Consider the following 8050-nt stretch of genomic DNA (forward strand, 5'->3'; position numbering starts at 1 on the left):
CCTTCTTATTTCACTAATAATTACCCCTTACATACACTCCAATGATCGTGACAAGACAATCACTGACTTGCGAACCACTTTACATCCATCTTTCAATTCTTTGTAGGATTCTTCTAAATCAATCATCCTCCTATCCATAAGTGAGTTTCTTTTATCCTCCATAGATGCCTTGGAAATCAAAATCAAATTTTCAACAATCACTTCAACCTATATAATAGTAACAAAAATAAAAAATAGGTATTAAACTTTTATATTAACTACTATCTTGACACTTACATTGGCCCCCAATTTGTTTCAATTTATGGATCCTCCTTTTTGGTCTATCTTCTCCCTAGAAATGCAGTCTCGGTATCGCTCGACTATTTAGAAGAATATGGGGATTACCATAGATTGTGAAATGCTCCATATAGAACAGCTGCACATAGGTAAGAAAAAATCATATTAGTGTTCACATTGATGCTATTGTGCTGTTTCATTTAAGAGTAATTTTCATTTAATCAATTTTTTTACCATTAAAAAAAGAACACATCCATCAACAGAAGTAGCTTTATTCATTTTGCTCTGTCTAATCCCAGCTACTAATTCATCTAAAACATACTTGGCCCAGATCATTTTGTTCAACAATTCCACCTCGTGTAGAAATGGTATCAAGGTCCTGCTCAATGGGCATGCCTTGTTTGGAGCCAATACTTTTCTAATTAAGAGTAATGCAAACTTCACCTTAAAATCAACATTATGACTTTGTGAAAATAACAAATTCTTTTTAAGCTCAGCTAATATTATTTCTTCATCTTTTACTTTGATACCTAGCTGCTCTTCAAGCAATGGGTCTGTGTACCAGTTGTTCTACAATGCAGCGATGTTGACGCCTTTTGATGACAGCCCCATAACGTGCTCCATATCCTTTGGAATTACTCTGACGTTGCATCCATGAACATCTAGAGTGCACACAATCAAAATTAACCACCAGCCATGATAATAGATCCTTGTCCAGCTCAAGAGCTTCAAGATTCAACAAAGAACCAAATCCAATTTCCCGTACAACATTTTTTTGTTCATCATTCAAATTTTCAAATACATCCTTGGCCATACGTGTTGAGGTACTGGTACTGTAATTTACTTGCAATTTCAAGGGGCCATTGTGTGATTCTTTGACTTTGATTTCCGTGTCCATTTTTGTAGTGTGACTTCTATAGCAAAAGGTTCTGGGTTGGTTCCAACAACACCAGTTTCACCACTCTCATACCAAGAAGAATTAACAGTGCACATTCTTGGCCTTGAGCTTGTTCTACTCGTCCAATCATTGTTTGGTTCATCTATCACAGCCTACTATTTTTAATATATAGCCTAGACAACTGTACTAATTTAATGATAATCATTAATCCTCTCATTAATTGACATTTCTACAACTGGGTGATAGATGGACCCAAGTCTCTATGACCACTAAAATTTGGAATAAAATGATAAGTATTTTTTTCATCTGCTATTTATTGTTCACCGTAGCTCCCAAAAAAATTAAAGATAAATACCTTATTCTATCACTAGATATGAACTACTTCATTCATTCAATAATATATCAGGTATCAACTATTTTATCCTCACTAATTTCTACGAAACTTACATTTTATCCACAAATGTTTCCTCCTTTGCTGAGATGGCTTCTTTTCTTTGTTGTTCTAGGAGTTCATGCTTTCCATTGCAACATGAGATTGCTTCTCATTACACACCATCTAGATTTGACAGATGATACCCTTCGACAAATTTGTCAGTGCCATTGATATCTTTTGTCATTCTCTTTCTATCGCCTCTACCATGGGTCTTCTTTGTAACCCTAGATCAGTCAAAGTTTGACAACTTGTATTAGGTGTCTTGATTTTTAGTTCCTTGAATTTAGCATTACATTGATGCCTATTGTATTATTGTATTTGACAGGGCGATCCTTCATATATTATAGATACTTTACTGTACGCTTTTGTATACACCAGTTATCTATCCTTGTTGATGTACCAAAATCAATTAAGTTGGTCCCTTATTGAGTTGTCAACTTTCTATTGGTTCCGTTCATCATAAGTAGAAGATTCTATCTATGCATAGTAGAAGCATCCCCGATATGTCCGATAATATGCATAAAAAACATAAGAGTGTCTTGATATGGTTTGCTATTTTGTCTTTTTACCTTTTCGTCCTCTCACAGCCTGTCAAAAAGTAGACTCAAACTTTTTGTCTTTTATTTTTTAATTGCTTTACTTTTTCTCTTCATGGAAACAACAACTAAAGAAAAAAAAAAGATGCTACGTTGGAAAGAAATCTAGTAGCCTGCTGCAATTTTTCTCGAGGAGTGCTTCAACTTGTTATTCCAATCTAGATAAATAATACACAAAATAAATCCAGTCCGAGGTCCAAGGTTGGGGTTGGTAGAAGTCCTTTTTTTTTTAGATGAATAATAAGAAAAGAAGTTTTTTGCTTCTTTCTAGGTTTATCTCCCCACCATTGTTATTGGTTGGCACAAGCAAATTTCTTGATGTGTAAGTGAGGAATTAATATACGGGTGTCTTGGTAGGGCAATCCAATTCTTTTTATTAAAGTATCCATGTGGTAACTTGAGTTGTAGAAAAGTAATTACCTTTTGTTTTGGCTGGAATAATAGGAGACAACAGTACAATAGAAGAAAACTTGCAGAAAGTGGGTAGTAGATAGACGTAAGAAGTTAACCAATAGCCATTTGGGCTGTTGGCCACCACTATAGTCTTTAAGGTTTGGTGGGATGAGAGGTCAAGGGTTCAAATCTTACCTCCCACCACTTGTCACTATATGTGGTTTGCCACTTTAACTGACTTAAATCCATACGGGTCTAGTCCGATAGTGGTTAAGTTTTTGTCGGTTCCCTAATAGGTCCAGTTGGGCCCTCCCCCTAAGCATAAGCAAAGTCTTTTCCTATAATATAATAGGTCATTAGGTAAAAATATTAAACAAATTATTGAAGATGAAACAAAGTAATGTTGAAATTAAGTTTGCAAAGTCTAGTAGATATTCTATGTCATTAATTTCATCACTTTACCATTCTAATGCTTCTCGGGGGATTTCATCCGCAAACGCAAAGTTTTATGATTGACTGATATTGCCCTATTGCATTTATTTTTCTCATTGTTGGTCATATGTATAGAACTAATTTCGAGATTGGACACAGTATGAAAGACTTTTTAGATACACATATTCCTTCCAGGGGACGATTGGGACGTGAATATAAGGGTATTTGTGATACAATCAATAATTCGCTTCATTTTCAATTAGGCCTTGCTCTATCTCTTTAGGTTTTATTGCTTCCTTATAAGAATAAATTGTAGTTTGTTAGTATTAGAGAATCTTTCAACCAAATTCCACATGTTTCATAAGGATGATATTTGAATTGGACATGAAACTATAATCATTTTTCTTGTTATTTGAGACTTTAGGGCAAAAAAAAAAGGAAAACAAATCTTATTTTCGTTGGAAATTCAAAAGAGATATGCAAAAGATTTTATAGTAAGTTTATTGTGTGCCTTTTGTATTTACTAATGTTTGAACAATGATGGAAGGAGATACTTGAGGCCAAAATGAGAGAAAATTTTGATTTAATTAACTTTTCCTTCCACCCTAGTTTTGAGAAAATTTAAAGTTTTTCTCGTTTGCAAGTTGTCAGTTTCGTTTCTTTCCCTTTTGCAGCCCACACGCATCTGGAGTTGGTCAGGCCCCTTGGTTTGGGCATTGGTTTGACTTTTTTAATGGATAATTTTTAACATAGTGACCAATATTTCATCATTTTCTATTTTTTCGATCAATTATCACCATATACTCTAACTCTACTCCTAGTAGAGGTGGCAAATCAACCCATTTAACTAAATTTACCCATACCCGCCTATGAATAGATGGGTATGAGTATCTTAAATTTTTGTATATGGGTATTATTGGGTAACCCATCAAACCCAATTAACCCATTTAGAATTCTCCTTCCCTCAAGTCTCTTCTTTTCCCCCACCTTTTTTTTTTCAAATTTTTCATTTTGTCATGATGTTAACTACTTTTGTTTCATTATTATTATTATTTGTTGGTTTTATCTTATTATTTTATTTTCTCTTAATTTGTTAACTTGCTCATTTTTTAGCATTACCAATTTATGATAAATTTTAGGCTATTTTCTTATCTTTATCAAATAAAATTTTAAATTTATATATGAAAAAAATGTTAGGGGTTCAAAATTTTTGGTTTAAGTTTTTATATTAATTTTTATAGTATTTAGTTCAAATTTTTATATTCTTATTATTCAATTATTAAATAATAGGTAATTTTGTGACATAGAGTATAAATGAAAAAAAATTGGTAATTAAGTTTATTGAACATTATAAGTAAATATTTAAAACTAATGATGGGTACAAAGAGTAGTATAAATTGATAACTTAGTTTGCAAAAATGAATTTAAATGAGTTTGCAAAAAGTTAAAATAAATGGGTTATAAATGGGTAATTGGGTTACCCAATTCATTTTTTAACTTACCCATTTATACACATCTAATTAAATGGGTATAAATGAGCTGACTCACTTATATCCATTACCCATTTTACCCAATCCAAACGCGCCTAAGTCACCCATTTTGACACCTCTACTCCTACGGTAGCTTATTCTAGTGGAGATTCAATTGGGCGAATTGGAAAACTGACGAAAATTAAATCATTATCTAACTTAGATGGAGGTATTACACATTCATATGAGTTTGAGAAAACCATATATAGTGACAAAGCGAAGGGCGATAATATTTAAATTCTTGTCCTTTCACCTCACTAAAATTATGAGTCATATTTGGTGGCCAACAATTCAAACGGATGTTGGTTAATATTTTATCATTTCATCGTATTCTCAAAATCCAGTTTATTTGGGGTAAGTTGTAACTACGAGATTCCTAGTCAATTTTAGCTAATGCGTCTGCAAGGTTCCATCTTTCGTAATCTCCTTTTTGTTTTTTTTTTTTTTTTTGGCTAATGTGTTTGGATCATTGTGGCCCAATAAGTATAATATGTTTTAATGTAATTCAAGAATACAAGTACTTTGGATAGTCCGTATGACTTGATGATCAGATTATCTTCATAGGCGATTTTATTATCTGATTTTAAGCCGATAAAGAAAGGAAAGAAGAGATGTCATGTCACCAACTTGTGCCAATGCCACCAAGCCCTCCACAAAGTACAAATGCCCAGCCAAAATCCATAGCAGCTTGAACTAGTAAATAAGGCCTGGTCTGTACAACAACCTTGGACTATATGAGGACTAGCCTGAGATTTGGGCCCTATGAAAATATAGTGATGCTAATCAAGAATCCGCCCAATTCCCGTCTAACCCATGCAAATCTGGAATTTAGACCCAATTGAATTATGACCATTGACCTGCCTATTTCTTCTTACTTATATGTTTTTTTTAATTATTTTAAAAAATTTTTTGGTTTTCTCTCTAGAGAAAGGATAATCATAAGTAGTGGTATCAATCACAACCCAATTATATTGACTAGTCCAAACCTGCTCACTAGTAATCCGTCCAAACCCGTCCATTAACTTTAAATGGATCTAAATGGGCACCCAATTAAATCCATTTAATTGGTAGGTAATTAGTTGACTCGACACATCTATTTAGATTCAATTTAAATTCAATTTTTAATAAGCGATAAACAGATAAATTTGAATTTCCTACCAATCAAATAACAATAAAATGTCATTATTTCTCGTCAAACAACATGTAAATTAAATAAATGAGTATAAATGGGTTGATTCAATTATACACGTTACTCAATTATAACTCGTTCAAACCCACCCAAATCACCGATTTTGACACATCTAATCATAAGTTTGGTAGCGGATATTATTATTGTTACTTACACTAGGGAAAAAAAAATACATGATTTAAATGGTAGGCGTGTTGGCTTTTCATTTTGGCCAGTTCCAACTTCTAAGAGATTTCCTGCTGTTTTTCCACCCACCCTCGCCAGAAAGAACTCATGGAAAATCAGGCACCATAATGATTGTCATGAAAACTGGTCATCCTTTACCCTCTACCGCGACCCATAGTCACCCACCGAAACCCACAAAGTTCTTCTTCAAAAAACAAAGAAAAAACTGAATAGACCTTTTCTTGCCTTTTAAATTCTTAATTGGTAGTATTTGAGTATTGACTATTGATTTCACTTTACTTTAGTGGCGTTTGAAGTTTTGACCCAGCCCATTGTGATTAACAACTCAGAAATTGCTCTGTTTGGATTGGCCATTTTTTGAAAAACAAGTTTTTCATATATAATATTATTCTAATATACAAACAAAAACAATCTAAAAAACACAAAAAATAACTTTAAAAGTGTCAAAAACACCAAAAACAACCTCAAAAAAACACCAAAAACACAAAAATAACCTCATCTATAGTAAAAGTTTTTCACCTACATTGCTTACAATAAAATATTTTAAAAACAGCCAAATCCAAACGGAGAGCCAAGTATATAAACTTTGCTTCTTGTATCTAATAATGGGTCATTTCTTGTAGGAGAATTCAAGGTATACTTTTATTTCTAAGAATTTTATGACTCAGATGAGAGTAACATATGAACATTCCAAACATCAGGCCTTGCTTGGATTCTAGTTCTGTGAATTTCCTTTTTTTGGGATTTTTCGGGTAATATTTCTTTGGATAATTTTCAATCACAATTTTTTTTACCTTACATACATCGCGTCGTCCGGAAGAAATATTATTACAGTGTTATTTTCTTTAGAAAAAACTTTCATAATATAAAAATTCAAATGGGCCTTTAAATTGTATCTTCAGCTTAAATACTTGTTTCAATTTATTGGTGATTATAATTCTCAAGACATATGCTTGGAGAATTCCATTTGATGGATTGGAATTCAACTCTTTTAGATTGAATTATTGTCCAACATGGAGCTTTCGTTGTGATGCTTCTTGGAAAAGGTCCAATTCTTGGCATAGATCTTATTCCATTGGTAGAGACTGCAGAGACATTCAAGTTGTATTTGCCCAAAATTCATGTTGGTATATTCAACATGCAACGTACATTTAGGTACACACAACAGAAAGGGGAAAAAAAGAAAGAAAGATACAAAAGAAAAGGATAATTTTTGTACATTCATTGCTCTCTTTTTGAGTTTCTCTGCCTTCTAATTATTCCAATTTAATTTTTTGAAAAGCAGGAGCAATAATTGTTTAACTAATTTGCAAACTACCTTAGGGTGTGAATCTTGAGTGCAACTTTAAAAGAATTTTAAAGCTGCCCTTGTTGTTAGGTTGATATATTGAATTAAATTTAATTACATCAATTAACCCCTTAAAATATTGTATGTAGCACCTAAAGCACCTATTTATCAATACTAAGAACATATCCATCTTTCTAAGCCATAACTCCAAGCAATCGCCAACCAAATCGTTCCTAAAGAGTAATGACTAATTATGATTCAACAAATATTTTTGTCCAAATTTACTATGTATCAACTTAGGATACAATTTAGTAAAATAATTTCATGCCTTGGCAAGTCTTTTTTTTTTTTTTTTGTAAATGAGAGATCGTGAATCAAGATCCCCTACTTATAATTTCTTTTATCTTACTATTAAATCCAATCGTCTCTGCTAGTTTTTTTTTTTTTTTTGGTATAAATGATAAGTTTTTAACCCAAAACCTGTTACTTCCGATCCCTTCTGTCTTATCATTCAATTTAATCCTTCCTCCAAGCCTTTGTGAATCATTGACATACATATTCTTAGTAAAATCCAAAAATTACCATCTCTTCTTCAGAGGCAAAAGGGAAAATGTGAATTGAAAAATATGGTCAAGTATTTTGAGCAAAGTCAAAACAAGCTCAAAATAAATAAATAGAAATTCTTTCCTAACGTTAGGCTAACGTTAACAAACGTACTACTCTTCTAGCACTAAAATTCTTTCTTTCTTTTTTCTTTTTTTTTTTTGTTCAAAATACGCAAATAAAGAAATGGAAATACATATACCAACTCCCCTTCTACAATAAAGAGT

This window comes from Coffea arabica, chromosome 4c (assembly GCF_036785885.1).
Source record: "Coffea arabica cultivar ET-39 chromosome 4c, Coffea Arabica ET-39 HiFi, whole genome shotgun sequence".
NCBI classification, from domain to species: Eukaryota; Viridiplantae; Streptophyta; class Magnoliopsida; order Gentianales; family Rubiaceae; genus Coffea; species Coffea arabica.